Source organism: Gobius niger (assembly GCF_951799975.1).
Source record: "Gobius niger genome assembly, chromosome: 12".
NCBI lineage: Eukaryota > Metazoa > Chordata > Actinopteri > Gobiiformes > Gobiidae > Gobius > Gobius niger.
In genome coordinates, this window is record NC_136863.1 from 32,922,557 (window position 1) to 32,941,706 (window position 19,150).

The following is a 19,150-nucleotide window of genomic DNA, read 5'->3' on the forward strand; positions in this document are numbered from 1 at the left end:
GTTTTCAGCGTCATAGGGTTCAGAACACATAGGTCTGTACAGGGTGTGACACATTAAGGATATGTTTGATGAAAATGTTGCGTAATCAACAAGAAACACAAGTTTTCATCTAATGGACATGACCATAGGAAGCTATGAGCAAAGGAAACTGTGGGGAATTCAGTATTGCAAACCTCCACAAAAATCGAAGCCGATGTCCCTCAGATTCAACCCAGGGTCATGTGCTCAGCCAGCGAGGAGTGAAGAACCTGGGAGTTGTTTTTAGCCGTGAACTGAATGTCCATGTTCAGAAGCCTCTTATGAGAGACCAACAGGCCTGAGAACCACGAGGCCGTCCTTCTGTGGACCCCCCACCTGCAGGAGGAGCCATAAGGGGCTGGTGCAATGTGATTTGGGCAGCTGCAACAGCCGCCCCCACGACCCGGAAACGGAAAAGAAAACGGATGGATGGAACTGAATGTCCAACCAACAAATAAATGCCTCTTTCAAAGCCAGCTTTTTCCAGCTGCGCCTTTGACGAAGGCGACGCCTTTTCTCTCACGCCACGATCTCGAGAAGGCTCGTGCTTTGATCAGCTCTCAGTTGGACGATCGTTTTGCTCTCAATTCTTGCCTCCAGCAGTTACCATTAGCGCTGAACGCACAGCAGCCTGTCTTCAAACAACTTCACCCAGACACAGCTTCATCACTCCCGTACTCTCCTACCTTCATTGGCCCCCCGTCTGTGTTCGTATTGATTTAAAAAAAATCTAATGCTTGTTTTTATAGTGATTCACGGCCTCGCTCTTTTAGATTTTAACGATACATCGCCCCCAGCAGGGCACTCGAGGTCCATCAAATGGTTCTGGACGTGCCTGGGTCTCGGTACAAACGCCTGCCCTCAGTTCACGTGTTCTCACTGACATGTTTAAGAGTCTTCTCTTCAGAATGGCTTTGAACACTGAGGGCTCACTGTTTCTTGTCTAGGTTGCAGTCATTTAGTGTTTTCTAATTGTTTTGTCTGTGAAGCACTTTGGTCTTCCTTAGTGTTGTTGGAAAGTGCAATATAAATTTAAACTTTGATCGATTGATCAGCAGATAATGTAAAGCCACACTGTGTAGAATTTTACCCCAAAAATAAAATTGAAATACAAGCATTTATTTCATGACCTCATATATGTACAAACAAACATGTGCTTTTGCTGTGAGCGGCTCACCTCTCATAAGACATGACATAACTTTACCGGGAGTGGGTACGTCTCCAGCTCATTTCCATGGCGATATCGAGTAAAGTCAGCAGAATTTCAGATTTAAACAGGTTAAGTTCTTTTCCAAATCCATTCTTTGATCATCCACTGCAGTAACAGCATTTTCTGTGTGGAGCTGGTCATTGGGAGGTTTTCAATCAATCAATCAATCAATCAATCAATCAATCAATCAATCAATCAATCAATCAATCAATCAATCAATCAATCAATCAATCAATCAATCAATCAATCAATCAATCAACCTTTATTAGCGCTTTACAACAGCACCCGCTGAACCAAAGTGCTTTCCATAAGTGCAATATAATAAAAACTATTTTAGCACAAAGTATTTAAGTAAAATAGATATACATTACACATGTGCAATTAGCAGTGAAAAGCGGCTTTAAACAAGTGTGTTTTCAGCCTCGCTTTAAACAGTGTCAGGTCAGTGACGGCTCGTAACTCGACAGGCAGAGAGTTCCAGAGCCTCGGACCAGACACTGAGAAGGAACGATCACCCACTGCTTACTTTTGGTCCTGGACCTCCAGCAGGTGTTGTCCTGCAGACACAGCCTCTACTAGGCTGATGTGCAACAAGCAGGTCACATAAATAAGAAGGTGCAAGTCCATTCAGTGATTTAAAAACAAACATTAAGAGTTTAAAATGAACCCTTGCATGTACTGGGAGCCAGTGTAAGGAGTGCAGCACTGGAGTGATGTGACTGCACCGGCGAGTGTTTGTTTGCACCGATGGCAACAGCATAGTCCAAAATGTTACGCGGTGTATCTTTAAAAGACAACCACTAGCATTGCCACCAGGTCTGAAACAGCACCGACCAAATGAGTTTGATGAGGACAAGAACAAGGGATGGGCTCATCATGTTCCTGCAGCCGACCACAACAGCTACTTTGGAGAAGCACTAAGAAGACTATATTATAGTCTATATTATAGTCTACTGCATGTCCTGCTCTATAGTGCATGAATGAGATAAACACAACGTAAACTGCAGTATAAAAATATACAAAGAAAAGACCATTAGTTTAATGGCCGTGAATGGCCTGTTTATGGCCGTATTACAGGGGAAATAAGACCCAATGGGAGTTGACTAATCAAGTTTGTTGCGGACGCCCAAGCTAACCATGACGCTAGCGAAGAGGAAAACATCCCTATTGTGGATTGAGTTTGTGCAGAACACAACCGGGTACTTTGGGAGTGAATCTAACTCATTCTCTAATTGTAATTATGTAAATTGTCCAGAGAATCGGTACATTGATTCGCCGAGGGGTCTGGCCCTAAACAACATTGACTTTCCCATATAACTTCCTCCACGGAGAGCTGAGCGTTCTGAAGCTTTTATGTTATTCGACTCGAGCAAACTTAAATATTTGTGGTACAGCGTTCTTTCTCAGAGCTCCATTAACAAAATTCACATTCATTAGTAGGCCTTTTAAAGAGGAGGTACCGGTAAAAGAGCTGTCTGGCATGTTGTAATGTTGTTCCCTCTTTTCAAAATGAAGCTGAGGTTGCGTTTTGAGTCTTGTTGTCAAAATGAATCGTGATTAATCTCATCATATGTTTTGGCCAAACTCACTTCTGTATCTGAGCCACACATGACCTGAAAGACAAAGCACTTGTATTAACTACACATTGTAAGACACGAGGTTCCAATCTTTTCACACGATGCGGCACTTGCTACGACCACTTATGAAGCAAAAGCGACAAAGAGCTACTTATGCATCAAAAAGGCTTGTCTAATTATGCTATTTCAACAACAATGATATCAATTTTGTCCTTATATTCCACTTTATGAACCTAAAAGTTTGCAGATTCTGTTCAAAAGATTCCCATAATTATGAAACAGTGAAAACACAGTGATAAATGAGCTTGTTGCGTGAAGCTAACGTTAGCACTTTGCTGCTCTCCGTGTCGCCGTGTCTTTATTTGGAAGAAAATACGTCTAGTTCTGCATTTGTTTAAGTAATGGTGTCCCTTACTTTCAAAGGTATGCGTTGTTGCTAAATTATGACATCACACACATACACTGTACAAAACATTTAAAGGAACAGGCCACCGTTTTTCCATACTGATGTTCCTACCTGAGCTTAGACGAGTTGATGCGTACCTGTCTGGTCTTTGTGCGTGTGGAGGAGCGCGGTTGCTTCTAACTTTGCCCCGTTTGGAGCTATAGGAATATACTGGGAGAGGCCAATGCTAAAAACATCTATGGTCTTTTTGCGTGACTGAGTTCTTTCTAGGGATGCACCGATACCACTTTTTCTAAAACCGATACGAGTACGAGTACTTGGATTTAAGTACTCGCCGATACCGAATACCGATACGAGTACAAGGCATTTTCTTCAACATTCTTACTTTTTTCACAGCAGATTGGTTTGTAATTAGTTAATTTACTCGTGTACATTTCCTTAAGTAAAGTCGGCGACACATTTAAGAGCAGTTATATTAGAATTGTGCTGATGCCATTTATTTATTTATTTTCATTCAATATAATTTTTCATTTTTATGTCTCTGTCCATCATAGACAGAAAAGTCCATGTCCTAAAGCTCCCAATGCCTGAGCTTTATTCATTTATGTGTTTTTATTTAACGATAGTATTGAGATGTTTCTTAAATGGTCTCTTTTCGTCTTTACTTCAGCTCCTGTAGATTTTCTCGTGTGTTTGTAGTAACTTAGCGAGAAGCTACAGCGTTTTCATTGTTCTGCTGCAGCTCATTTCCCCTCAATATAAACATGCTGAATGTCTTTCATTTGGATTTTCTGAGGACTTTTTAGTCGCTGGGTTAGTTTTTCAGATGAATAAACCCCTGGGCATAAAACGCCGTCAGAATGGCCAAAACTGTTAGCCGCGAGTTAGCATCGTTAGCCTGTATGTTGTAAACACTGCAGACGCTGCAGCGAGTTAGCAACGTTAGCCTGTATGTTGTAAACACTGCAGACGCTGCAGCGAGTTAGCAACGTTAGCCTGTATGCTGTAAACACTGCAGACGCTGCAGCTCTAACAACATTAAGCTCTGGTTAAATCCAGCTCAGACTCTGGTTTAGAGAGCGCAGTCTGTAATAAAGTCAGCTCTATGTGGATTATTGTGTTTACACTAAACTATTCTCCAGTTGCTTCTTCTCTCCTCAGCTGAGAGCTGCGCCTCGTAGCTGCGCCTCATAGGTGCGTTCACCGCACGTCAAATGGTATCGGTTTCTGGTATCGGTATCGGTGCATCCCTAGTTCTTTCATAAAGTGATATGTTCTTGCCTGAACTTAGACGAGTTGATCCGTACCTGTCTGGTCTGTGTGCGTAGCCGTGGTGGAGCGTAGTCGCTTCCAACTTCACCCTCGTTTGGAGCTATAAGAATACATTGGGAGAGGGCAAATGCTAACAACCTCTATGGTGTTTTTGCGTGACTTAGGGCACGCACAAAGACCAGAAAGGTACGCATCAACTTGTCTAAGCTCAGGTAAGAACATATCTCAGTATGGAAAAACTGTGAACTGTTCCTTTAAAAGCAACAAAACACAGAAGATAGTGAAGTGTGTTAGAAATGACCAGAGAGATCACCAAATGAAATACATGAGAAAAAAACATTGGTCCATAAAAACTTAAGCAGTTTAAATGCCGCTTCAAACAGTTGATGCCGCGTGACATTTAAGTCGCTGTATAAGACAAGCGAACGGTGAAGGCTTTTTGAACACCAAAATGATCAAAATGGGGTGGAAGTGGTGGAAGCAACAGAATTACCGAAACATCCGTGAACAAAACTCCAACTTCTGATGAAGAAACAACATTATTTGATGCTTAAAGGCTCGACAAGTCAGTTAGGAGGATGTCCCTTTGAATAAAACTACTACAAACCTCAATGAACCTGTCTCATTTCAGCAGATTTGTTCCTTTATCCCTCTGTTTGCCTCTGGAGCCGAGTGCCCTGCCCGACATTAAACCCGTGTGCACAGAACTTCATCTATTGTAGCATTTAACAGTGAAGCAAAGGCCATTGGGATAATGGCAGCGGAGCCTTTAGAGCCATTCTTTCAAGCCATGAGTGATGGGATTTCTTAATGGAATGGCCTGGCGGTTCTCACACTGTGGAACGTGTGGTGCTGGTGGTGCTTCTGTGTCTTCTGGTGAGGTCTGTTGCAGTTTTAAGGCTCACTTATGGTCCTGTTTGACATTTTTCCCAGTAGGCTTTGACCTCATCTGACTGTGTGTGATGTTAAGTTAGCTTAGTATGCGATGGCACTCACAGTACATGAGCAGACTATGCAAAGTGTGTGTGTGGAGTGGGACACACAGAGAACCGAGATACTGCTGTAAAACAAATGGCTGGGATGATCGCGAGCGCGGCTGGAGGGATTGAATTCTGAGCAGGTCGTATTTCAGAGCGCGACGAGGAGGGAGGTGATGCTCTAGTGCCATAAGCTCTCACACCAAACCTCCTGCAGCATTACCACACATTTCCATTATGTGCTGTGGAACGACCGGGGTTAGTGTGGGTCACTGTCTATCAGCAGAAGGACGCAGCCCGGGAACATGAGGCTGTACAACTCGCATTACTCAACTTCTTATGTGTGGCTAAGCACTGAGCGTTTAAGGGAACATACTGTATGCCAGTCTGTGTTGTAGAACTTATCGTTCCCTCATGAAAAACAAACCTGGGATACAATCTTGCTACATTTCTTCTTCTACAGCTGAAGTGTTTCGACTTGTATTGTCAGTCCATACTTGATCACTGGATCCATTCTGAGCAGTTCGGAACTCAAAAATATGTTTATCACTAGCTGAGACCCGGCCTTCGGCCGGGCCTCGCTAGTCTCCACATTTGATAGTCTGAGATTATGAGTGATTACAAAGAAATGTCCAACCCGTCACACAGTTCAGCTGTAGACCAGTGGTTCCCAACCCATTCCAAAAACTATGGCCACTAAAAATGTTTAAAATAATGAATGCTAAAAATAATTTCAAACAATCTGCAATTGGAGTGTTTGATGCACCCGTACTCTTGTCTTATATACTACAACGACAATATGTTCGCTAAACTCAGGGAATAGAATTCAAGAGACAGTGGAATAAGTATGGATAAATATTAGGGGTTCAGCTCTAACGGTTTGGTTCACGGTGCAGGACCTGTGGTTTGGTGCATCACGGTCGTGCACAATCAAAAAAATAATAAGTAGGTTTTGAAATGAAATAGCCTAATGATAGTGTTAGACAGTATTTATAACCTTACAATAAAATTGGCAATGTGTTCAAAGCTGCTTTAGAATAAAATGAACCTCTGGGCTGACAATACGTGAAAGCAAAATAGAAAACAAATGGTACAGCAGCAAAAGAAAAAAAAAGAAAAAAACTACGCAGTGCAGGCCATGCGCTCGTTAAGTTGTAGTTTAATTTTCGCTTTTACTCACACGGAGGAGAAATCAGTCGGAGCAGCGCGTGTGATTAGAGGCTTTTGGGCAATGTTTTGCGTGTACTGTGTTTCGGAGACAAAGCTTTAGAGACGGAATACTGCCTGGATCTATAATGAACCACAGCCTCTGTCACTGCAGGAGAGACTTAAACAAAGACGCGCAGATGTGTTTTTGAGGATGTAACTGTACCTGTGCGGAGCGTCTGCAGGTTAGCGGTGAGTGACGATGACACACATCGCCCTGTTTGGATGCGCGCGCGCACACATACACGCACACACGCACGCACACACACATCGCCCTGTTTGGATGCGCGCACACGCACGGCAGTCAGATGTCGTGCACTCGCGTTGTGACGGCGGGTTGTCCTCGGGCAGCAGCACCGCGGTCCATATGGACCCGTGGTCAATGCCCGCGGCTGGTGGGACCGTCACGTGGGGGCCGGGCGCGGATGTAATAATAATAATAATAGTAATAATGCATTAGTCTTATATAGCGCTTTTCCAGACGCTCAAAGTTGCTGAACAATTATGCGCACATCAGCCCCCACCACCAACCACGCACACACTCACTACTCTCGCTTCCTGGTGTTCCCAAACGGTCTCCCATCCCAGTCCTAACCAGGCCCGTCCCTGCTTAGCTTCAAAGTCGGTATGGGAAATAAACATGGCGGCGGCCATTGAGATAGCGTTTTCTATTATAGATGGTTAGAGATGCACCGATCCAGCTTTTTTTGCTTCCTATACTGATACTGGGGGAATCTGCCAATATCACATCCATCCATTTTCTTCCTCTTTATCCGGGGCCGGGTCGCGGGGCAGCAGACTCAGCAGAGATGCCCAGACGTCCCGGTCCACACACACCTCCTCCAGCTGTTCTGACCCCGAGGCCACACCTCCTCCAGCTGTTCTGACCCCGAGGCCACACCTCCTCCAGCTGTTCTGACACCGAGGCCACACCAGGCCAGCTCGGAGACATAGTCCCACCAGCGTGTCCTGGGTCCACGAGGCCTTGTCCCACTAGGACAGGGGTGGCCAACCAGTCGGAGACCAAGAGCCGAAATTTTCAACCTTGATCCTGTGAAGAGCCACAAAGGCACCGACCATTAGCGAGATCCCGGGGCGGTACTTTATTGTGATTAAATAGAATGTGACCGTTTTATTTAATCACAATAAACTATAACTTTATGCCTTTTTCTTTTCTTTTTTTTAATAATTGTGTTAGATTGAATGGTTTTACTCCTCAACAAGATTGAAATACATATATATTAAATGACATTTTGTGTTTCCTGTTCTGACTGAGACAGAATTAGATTATTATTATTATTTTTTATTTTTTTTAATGCTGGGGTGTGTTTGTATGTGGGGCCCTGCCCAATGAGCCCCCTCCTCTGATTCGCCCCTGGCCTGTGCGCTCAGTGCCTGCAGCTTTGTCCTGACTGGACTGTGCAAAGAACGCACTCTAGGCTGCACAAAGTTCATGAACTTTAACCAGGAGCCTCTGGAGGATCTGAGAGTCTGTTTTAAGTTGCATCTGTTACAGTTATAGCACGTGTGAAAGAAAAGTCATGACTTTGCGTATTTCCGCGTTACGATGTCGCGCTTCGCATCATACGCTTAATAAGAGCTCCGCTTTTTTCCATTTCCTAATTTTGATCTTTTTCTATGAATATGTGGCCAAATTACATCAAATAAAGAGTAGGCTGATCAGAAACCTGAAAAGCACAGAAGCTAATCCTAGTGCCACGATCTGCCTGCCTGTTGTTCAACCTACATCCCGCTGTGAGTGAGGCTGCATGGGCTCCTTTTACACACTGCCTCGAAAAGGAGAGAGATACGGACTCTCATTCATGTAGAGATGGAAACAGGGTCTGTAGGACGATGGTTGGATTTTTGGTCAAAGACTGTTACAGTTTATGGTAAATATTTACCAATTATTTTGCAAAGAGCCGCATTGTATTAAACATCTCCAATCATGCAAAGAGCCGCACTCTGATTGGCCAAGAGCCGCATGCGGCTCGAGAGCCGCGGGTTGGCCACCCCTGCACTAGGACATGCCTGGAACACCTCCCGTGGGAGGCGACCAGGAGGTATCCGGAACAGATGCCCGAGCCACCTCAGCTGCTCCTTTCGACGTGAAGGAGCAGCGACTCTACTCCGAGCTCCTCTCGGGTAACTGAGCTCCTCACCCGATCTCGAAGGGTGCGCCCAGCCACCCTGCGAAGGAAACTCATATGGCCGCTTGTATTCGCGATCTTGTCCTTTCAGACACCAGATCATGATATGTGATTAATCACATATAAACCGATATGAAGAGACTTTCTTAAAGTGTCTTTCTCTGACTGACAAAGTGAACAGTCCTCAGTCTTATCTCTGTTGTGAGATCAATAAAGTCCAATATCTTTCTTGTCATGATGTTACAGATCATTTATCAATTATATCTATTATTAAACTAATGGAAAAACATTTAACAAGGATCACTGGATTTTCAACACTATCCCTGGGACAGGCTTTTAACATAAACAACTCACATTAAGTGATTTAAACTTGCGTTATAAATATCAGTTATTCTTCAACAGCATTTCATAAACTAAAATACAAACACTTGGCCAATCCAGCAGTGGCCCATTTGATTTGATGCTGTTGCTGTTGCTAGCCGGGGCATTTTTCGCGATGATCAAAAATATGCTTTCAGAGATCAACATGACATACAGCATGCCCGTATTCGCTTAGGTTTAGTTGGTGAAAGTTGTGTTTTTAAAGCGGTGTGAGCCAAAACTAGTATCATTTCAGTATCAGATATTTGTAGCCGATAACCAATATCATGTTTTTTTCCAGCATTGGCTCCAATATCAGATACCAGTATCGGATCGGTGCATCCCTAATCATGGTGCCATAGATTGAACATTGATTTGTTAGCATGCCGTTTGTAAAGGCCGTTTTAGTTCTCCTTAAAATTGCTACAAATTCCTAAGTCAATATTTTGTTTTGTAGGCACCAAATCTTTGAATGTTTTTGTGTGTTTGGGTGGGGCCAGGTATGGACAGGTGGGGGAACCCTTGAGTGGTGGTGTGTGGAAGCTGGCCTGGGTTTAGGCCCAACAGTTTTTTAATGGTAAATTAAAACTGTGGAACTGTGGAACTCAGTGTCTGTGTTGAACTTTGTGGAAGTTGGACACGTCAAACCAATCTTCTCCGTTATCCTGTAAGTCTGGACATTCCATTTCTTTTTACTGTGGCAAGTCACCCTCAAAAATTGCCATAACACGTTAACTAAAAATGGAGGCTCCATACAATGTTTTCAGCATGTTTAAGAGTGTCCAACCAAACTTTTGAGACACAGACCAACACAGCACTTAGTAATAAAGTCTATTTTACATATTCGTACATTATTTTAAGTTAAATGTAATCTTGTTACACAGAAAGTAAGTTGGTCCTGCAATCTGGGCTTTTCTGTGTGGAGTTTGTATGTTCTCCCCACGACTGAAGGTTCCCAAGTTTCCTCAACCACTAAAACATTTGTCCTGGTTTAATAAAGGTTTTCCTGGATGATACCGTTTAAATAGCAATAGATGAATAACAAATGTAGTCACCTGACTCACTAAAACGTGCTCTTTAGAGGACCTCTGCTGGGAACTCAACCTTACACGACAATGAGACACAGGAAGCCCCACACGCTGCTGATCAAAATGTGAGCTCCTCAGATGATGAGTGCTGCACGACCTTCATACATTCAACAGCACGTGGCAGCGAAGCGAGCGGAGTCCCTTCAAAAGGAGCAGAAAAGCCTATAGTAATCAGAATAATAATCCAAATGAGAGGAAGAACACGGCGACTTCAACACACAACCCCAGGAGACGCGTGAATCAGCCAAACACCAAACCAAACAGACGGGAACGGGCTAAAAATAGACACTGTCATAGGTGTTTTGGAAACACATTTGCTTCTTGAAAATGGTTGGGAAATAAACCAGCTCTACAAGGGATATATTTACAGAATTGAGAGGGACGGTTTTCCCAGCAGTGGCCTCCTCATCCTAAAACTATACTAAGATACTAATTGCAGTAGGTGTAAATGCTTTGCTCTCATGACTAGGGCTGGGTACCGTTAAGCGATACCAGTACGGCATCGAAAATGAAGTTTTAGGTTCTACCGGTATTGGAAAAATAAAAGTATCGAAAGCAGGTACCGAAAAGAAATATAAAATCTTTATATTCAAGTTTGTATGCTGTTGGTTGTACAAATTTAAAAAGAAAAAAAAAGTGAAAGACAAGTAAAAAAAAAATGCAAATAGTGGGAAAAATTGGGTTAAATTTGGGAAAAATGTGGGGAATCAAAAAATCAAAAAGGGAAATAAAAAATGGAAGAAAAAAAATTAGAAAAAAAAAATTAGAAAAAAAGGGGAAAATTGGGAGAAAAAAAAACACCAAAAAAATTGGGGAAAAATTTGAAGAAAAATTTAGGGGGGACATTTTTCTTTTAAATTGTTAAAAATGGGGGAAAAAATAGGAAACGTGGAAAGTGTTTTTCCGCCTGTTGTTAAAGGAAGTTTCATCTCAAACAACTAATACATATGTAAAAGAAATTAAATGGAAGGAAAAGAATAAATTAACATTATTCATCTGTTTTATGGTTCTATATGAAAAATAATTAAGTATCGGTAAAAAAAAAGTATCGTTCAGGTATCGGTACCGAAAACTAAGTATCGTTAAAGTACCCAGCCCTAGTCATGAATATATCAGCTTGTTACTACACCTGTCTCAATAACAAATTTGAAGTTCGATATATTGAGGCAGGAAAGTATCGCGATAACGATCTTATTGACTCTTACGATACTCGATACTGTCGACTCTCAGTAAGCCTGACAGTAAAACCTTTGTTCTAAAAGTGCATCATCACATCCTAAAACACCACACGAGCGGCGATAAACGTGCAACATCATTTGCTTCAGTTAAAAATCAAAGTTTGCAAAGAAAAATAGGGGGAAATGCTGATAAATGTACAGACGATAAATATCGAGCCCAAAAATGTATCGTTTATCTGTTGTTTATTGAACGATAAGTGAATATAGTGATTATCGTGACAGCCCTACTTAAAAAGACCTTTCAGAATACTTGTAGTTGATCTTTGTAAAGAAAAGAAACTCCTTTTAATTTGTGCAGAACTTCGCATTACACATTTTAAACAAGTGTGGAGATGCTCTAATTGGATTTATTCACTGTGTAGAACATCAGTGTATCCAGAGTTTAGTTGGATAATGGTATTGAGTCTATGTATTGTTCCTGGAGATGATAAAAACAAGACCGGCAAGGCATGGAAGCTGTTCAGAGTCAATACTCGGCTGAGGAATGAAACAGCCTGATCAAAACAGAAAGACAAAGATCACACTCTCTGTTTGGTTGGAGCGCCTTTAGCTTTGATTACACCTTTGCAGGCTCTGCCACGTAAACGTTTTTTTTTTTTTTAACTATTGGCTTCCTGCATTGCGTCGCCCTATAAATAGTGCGTGGTTTAGGTTACGCGCCCTCTGACCTCTCACTTCTGCCCCTGGTCTCTGGGCCGCCCGGTTCGAGCGCTCCTTCATGTCTGCGCAGGTAACGTCAACTCGCTAATTCATGCGTTTTAATGCTAAATTGGTCCAAATGCAGAGCTTCTCCGCTACTTTAGCATGTCGGTGCCGCTGGTATCTGGTGCGCTGGTTACATCGTCCAACCTTGCGAAGCTCGTGTGGGAGGTAAGAGTGGCAGCTAGCCTTTTAGCGTAGCAAAATCTTTTAAAACATATTCACGCCGTATTCTTGTCACAGCTGTCGTAGCTCGGCGTGGCGTCCGCCTAAAGCTCCGTCCACTGTTGACCGCTTAGGATTCCCTCGTTTTGTTAGCAGGTATCCAAGACCGATATATAACTTTATTTGAATAGTGCCTAAGATGCGCCCTTATCTGTGCAGCTTCAGGCATGGAAACTGCTGCTGTCTTGTCTGGTCCTCTCTCTTCGCTCTGGAACAAGTGCAACCGAATGATTACGAAATTGTGTATTGAAGTAACGAAAACCTGGTACTGGATAAAGGACTGAAATTATTAAGTGATACAGAACTTGCATTAAAGGTAACAAATCGTGCGCTTCGAAATGGAACTCAACAAACGCAAATAGATGTTTTTAACTTATAGAAAAATAAAGCAAACTTTTGTAAGATGGACCTTGCCTGCCTGTCATTTTATATCATAACAAACCTGTGTGCCTTGTGCTTTGTCTCTGTTTTTAGTTAAATCTCCAGGTGAAACTCCTGGGGTGGCGTTGTGGCATTTTAGAGCTAAAGTGAAATAGAAGTCAACCCTCGCCTTGCCACACATAAGCTTCAACAATGTCAAAAGATCTAGTGTTGCATTCATTGTTCACCAAAATCTTGCATTGATGATGAGAGAATGTGCCTCCTCCAGCACATCCCGAAGACTCTCAACGGGGCAAAGATCTGGACTCTGTGACGGCCCATCCATCTCACGCTCCCTGAACCAATCTCCTAATGATTCCTTGGCATTGTCATCTTGGAATAAGCCTGTGCGATTAGGGAAGAGGAAATCCACTGATGGAACAACAGGCTCATTCAGGACGTCCAGGTCGTCCGCTGATCTCACTCTTTGGGCACTCTTTGTTGCTGAACCTGGACCCGAACCTGGACTTCAATCATGATCGATGATACGAGTCTGGGATTCAACATATTTGCTCGAGAGCTTGTGCCGTTTGCCCCTCAAAGTATTCCAGCCACAACCGTGCTCCTCGCAGCGATAGCAATCGATAGTTAGGTGAGAGCGAGAGATAGTAAACGAAAGAGTCCGTCCACTCCCTCCACAGTTCAAGCCTCATTATCACCACCACCTCGTCGATACAGAAAGAGAAAGAAGAAATAAATCACGGTGTGAAGTCTCTGTCCGTGTGTTGGTTGTGGGGACGTTTCAGTCACTGTGAATGGAGGAGCTCACCCACGATGACTGGAGCTATGGCTGAGACAAAAGGGCTACAAACACTGAATGGCTAAGGGCAGAGGCTGCGCAGTTTTGGAGCATTACAGCCTGTTTCCCTGACAAATATAGCGATTCAAGTGGCTTTATTGCCGGTTGAGCATGCACAAGGATGGCAATTGTGTAACTCTCGAGCCCTCGGAGCAAAGAGACAACACTCTTACTGTCACTGCACGCAGAAATATCCAATTAGATTAGACTATTTCTACTTAAAGCTGATTCGACAATCCATTCAGAATGCTTGGAGCGCTGCAAGCAAATACAAACAGAACTGAACTGAACTTTGTTTGTACACACTGGCCATATGTCCGTTCTGGAAGAGCACAGCCTCAACCGAGCTTTACCCAAATCTAAAAGCTAAAAAGAAAAGGATAAAAATAGCGAGAAAAAGAGGATGAAAAGTCAACAAAAATGTGCCGGAAAAGCAATGCAAAAAGTGATGAAAAATGTGATGAAAAGGCAACAAAAACGTGAAAAAAAACACGGACAAAAAAATGATAGAAAAAATGATTAAAAAACAATTCTTCTATTACATTCATTGTGTCTTCTTGAGTGATAGACTTTTTGGTTTCTTTTTAAAAGACACTAGGTTGAAACAAACAAAAGCTGTTCAATTACCTTACGCGTTTCGACGGACAAGGGAACTACTTCCGTCTTCGTCAGAGGCGTCTCCCGACGTGCATGATGCGTCTCTTATTGGGATGCGCCTGGGAATAACAACATCCCAATAAGAGACGCATCAGGCACGTCGGGAGACGCCTCTGACGAAGACGGAGGTAGTTCCCTTGTCCGTCGAAACGCGTAAGGTAATTGAACAGCTTTTGTTTGTTTCAACCTAGTGTCTTTTAAAAAGAAACCAAAAAGTCGATTAAAAAACAACAAAAATGTGGCGACGTGACGAAAAGTTTCCGTCACTTTTGTAGGTCTTAGCTTTCAAATGAGGCGTTACATTGTTGCTCTCCAGTCGAGAAGCTTTTAGATTTGGGTAAAGCCCAGTATAAAAAAACATGAATCTAAAAGGAATTCCGTGGAGTCTGGTGCACCACAAGGTTCAATTTTGGGACCAATATTATTTATGATTTATATGAATGATTTTGCTTCTGTTTCTACGACCGCCTTTCCCGCTCTTTTTGCTGATGACACCAATAAAAATAATAATAATAAAAAGTCAAACTGGGGATAATGCACTCGTTAATGTTAAGGCGGGGGGTCAGAGGTTAAAATATGTATTTGTGGAAGTCACAATTACGCTGATTTGGGCCAGGCTGGTCAGAGTCCAGGGCTGGTCTTCAGTCCCAGTCCACCCCTGTTTGTACCTCATGATATCAGTTCTCCTGTCGCTGATCTCCTGCTTCAATGTGAAGTTGATGTTTTGTTTGGAACCACTGTTTCATGATCAAAATAGAAATAAATGCAGCTTTTGCAAAAGAGCAATTGAGATTGAGCAGCTGAGCCACAAACCAAACAAGGCCAAGACAAAACAATCCAGTGAGAAAGGACAAAGCCAGGGACGCACCAGGTCAAGGACAAAACCAGATCCAAGCCCAACACAGGAGTGGACCCTGCTCTCACTGGACATCTCTGTCACAGCCCAGTGTGTGTGTGTGTGTGTGTGTGTGTGTGTGTGTGCGTGTGTGGTTGCAGGTGGTCTGTGCGCGTGCAAACCGCCTGAGTGTGCATTCCTTACCGGGACTTTTCCTTTGGTGCAGTAGGGACGGAGGAGGAGGAGGGTACGCAGAGCAGAGCAGACCAACTCCACTCTTCCCCCTCTTCTTTTTCTTCTTCTTCTTCAGGCTCCCCTCACCATTCAAAAACAAACACGCACACGGGGAGCTGTCCCAGTTCGAGCTCTCTGTCCCTTCTCCTCTCCCTCAGCGCATCGGGCAGCTGAGTGGGGAGGGAAACTCAATGGAGGAGAAGCTGCTGCTGATGCTGATGCTGCTGATGCTGCGCCCGTCGCCTCGTCCTCTCTCTGGCGCCGCTGCTGCTGCTTCTTCTTCTGGCTGGAGTCAGGGAAAGCGCAGCCAGTGGCATCTCTCTCTGCTGCAGGGAAACAAAACAAAGTGGACCGCCCCCCCCCCCCGGCAGTGCCAAAATATGATAACTTCTCCGACAGGAAACGTGCAAACTACAGAGGAGCACCCCCCCCCAGACGAGACCGGCTGATCCTGCTCAGATCAGCCGCACTGGAGACGCTCTGCGCGGGGGGGACACACACATACGGACGCACGGCGGTGAGGCTTACGCAACACTGTGAGAGAGAGAGAGAGAGAGAGGGAGGGAGAGAGGGAGGGGGGGGCTTCACACACTGCCTCTCTTCAATGATAAGTGGAGCTCTACTGGTGGCACGGGGCGCAAGAGTGGGTCGGTGGAGCGTGTTCAGGGGGTCGCCTGTGCCAAACATGGTGATGTCCCTTCATGGGGTCCCGTGGGAAGTTCCAGTGCGATTACACCATCATATATAGATGCAAAACATGAACTAAATGGTCTACATGTTCAAAAGGCTGTACGAAAGAGAGTGATACGAGAGAGAAAAGGGGGTGTTTTACGCATGAACATTTCACACAGAGTCTGCCCTGCACATCACACATTAGGCAGATCTTTCGCTGGAACATAGTTAATATAGTTATAGTTCAGATTTGAAAAGCTTGTTCCCCTCACAGAGTGTTCCTGGTTTGTAAGGAACGAGCAGATTCCAAGGTCATCCGTTCTTTTTACAATGTCGCCCTCTTGTGGCGCGCGCTCGGTGCTGCAGCCGCCTGAGTTTCAACTGTTGGCAAGGCGGCCCCTTCTGGAGACTTTTGAATCGACAATGTCATTGAGACCTGGTTGACTACTTTCATTCTCATCCATACATTAATACAGTGGTTCTCAACCTTTTGGAGCCGCGACCCCCATTATAACAGTTCATTAGGACCGTGACCCCCGCCTGGGTCAGACCATGGGAAAAACAGGGACATTAACCTCTTAACTCCCGCCTGAACCGAGAGGATATTTTACCTCACGTCATCAGGTTTTTTTCCATCATTTTTTTGTGGGGTGTTCAACTCATTTTTGTAACTTTTTTGTCATTTTTTCGTCCATTTTTTGGCACATTTTTTGTAATTTTTTTTCACATTTTTTAATTTTTTTTGTCCATTTTTTTTCACATTTTTTGTAATTTTTTCGTCCATTTTTTGTCACATTTTTGTAATTTTTTCTTCATTGTTTTGTCAATTTCTTATGACATTTTTGCATCAATTTTTCGTCACTTTTTTGCCAATGTTTTCTCGCTTTTTTGTCACATTTCCATCATTGTTTTCGTAAGTTTCACAAGTTTTCTTACTATTTTCACAGCTTTTTTTACAGAAGCTTTTGGATTGGGGTAAAGCCAAACTGAATGAGAAAATGTGCTCGGTTCAGGCGGGAGTTAACGGGTTAACCTGTATAATTCTAAAAAAAAACAAAGACAAAACAACGGCTAAAATAAAATGATTCAAATTTAGAACAAATAATGGCACCCTAGTATAATAGCAACACCATCATAATAATATTAAAATATACATTTTTATCTATATGCTTTGGCGACCCCACAAATTTGTCTCACGACCCCCTTGGTGGTCCCGACCCCCAGGTTGAGAACCCCTGCATTAATAAATAAATCATTCAGGGTTACATGTCCTACCATCGACTTTGTTTTGGCATAACAAGTTGTATAATGCACCTTTAAAGGAACAGGCCACCGTTTTTACAGACTGAGACATGTTCTTCCCTGAGCTTGGACGAGTTGATGCGTAACTGGTCTTGTGGAAGAGCTTTGTGCTTCCAACGTCACCCAGACCAGACAGTTACGCATCACCTCGTCTAAGCTCAGGTAAGAACATATCTCAGTATGGAAGAACGGTGGCCTGTTCCTTTAAAGTGATAGTCTGTGAGGGAATTTTTTTCAGAAATGTAGTAGATTGTGAATGAATGGCCGCTTGGGGCTGCAATTCGTCACAACATAATCAAATTGTTTTTCTTTTCTCAAACCGCGTCTTCCCTTTGCTGATCTGAACACACACTAACCAGAATCCCCAGCACCGCCACATTGACCAATGAGACGAGTTCACCTGCGAGCCAGCCCGTCAGGTCCAATCAGGAGGGGAGGGGGGTGGAGCTTGACGGCTCACCTTTTAAAATTCTGCATGCCTTGGTAAATGGTAAATGTTCTCAACTTATAAAGCGCTTTCTCCACCTACATTAGGCACTCAAAGCACTTTAGTGGCAGTGACAGTGGCACAGATGGTAGAGAAGGTCGTCTCATGATCGGAAGGTCGAATCCCACCTCCTGCACTGTCGTGTCCTTGAGCAAGACACTTCACCCACATTGCCCCCAGTGTCTGCGTACATTGGTGTATGAATGAGAGTATGAATGGGTGAGTGGATCCTTGCTGTAAAGCGCTTTGAGTGCCTAATGTAGGTGGAAAAGCGCTATATAAGTTGAGACCATTTACCATTTACAGCAAGGATCCAGTCACCCGTTCATACACCAATGTACGCAGACACTGGGGTGAAGTGTCTTTCCCAAGGACACAACAATAGTGTGCACTTTCAGGGGATTCGAACCCCAACCTTCAGATCATGAGACGACCCGCTCTACCATCTGCGCCACTGTCGCCCTAGATGCCTCTCTCCTCATTTTGCAAAGCGTCGATCAGGATTGGACTTGATGATTTACTTTTTGAAATCAATCCGTCTCTCCTGATTCTGCACTACAAAAAGTAAATATCAAGCATTGGCTTAAATGACTTGAATTGGGGAAATGTTTCTTGTTTTGAGCGGTTTTCCCTCATTTAGACACTTTTCCTGATCGGACCAAGTTTGCTTTGCTTGTTTGAGGACATTTCAGACCAGTTCTAGGGTAAATCTCGCTTGAAATAAGAAAGTAAAATTGCCAATGAGATAAGACCAATTTTCTTTCCCCATTGGCAAAGAAAATGACCTGAAATAAGGACGAAACGTATCGAAACGAGTCAGAAACATCTCAGAACAAGTGAAATAATCTGGGACAAATGCCCAACAACTTCTTAACTAGTCAAAACAACTAAAATTTGGATTATTGTGCTCAAATTGAGATGTTTATACTGATCTAGTTAAATACTTTTTGCAGTGTGCAATCTTACAGACTATCACTTTAAGTCAAACTCGTGTCATAATTACTTTATTCCCCCCACAGTATTTTAAACATAGGCGACATGACCAGGGGCGGACTGGCCATATGTCCATTCTGGAAGAGCACAGAAGGGCCACCGGCTCTCGGGCCACCGGTCTGGCCTCCAGTTTTCTCCTTAACCTCTTACCCCCCTCCTTAACCGAGCTTTACCCAAATCTACAAGCTTAAAAGAGAAGCATTGAAATAGCGACGAAAACGAGGGCGAAAAGCAACAAAAAGTGACAAAAAAGTTTACGAAAACATGGCGACGCAGCAATGAGAAAAGCGACGGAAAAGGAATAAAAAGTGTAAAAAAAAAAAAA

The 19,150-nt window shown here is 43.4% G+C and overlaps 1 protein-coding gene across 1 annotated transcript in view; it reads right to left on the reverse strand.

The window, feature by feature from the left end:
- The window catches only part of syt12 (synaptotagmin XII), a 53,857-nt gene extending 38,360 nt beyond the window's left edge, over positions 1–15,497 (reverse strand). The window contains exon 1 of the mRNA XM_079567403.1: positions 15,342–15,497. The gene's annotated coding sequence lies outside the window, so the exon portion shown is untranslated. The remainder of the gene's footprint in view (positions 1–15,341) is intronic.
- Between the last annotated feature and the right edge of the window lie 3,653 nt (positions 15,498–19,150).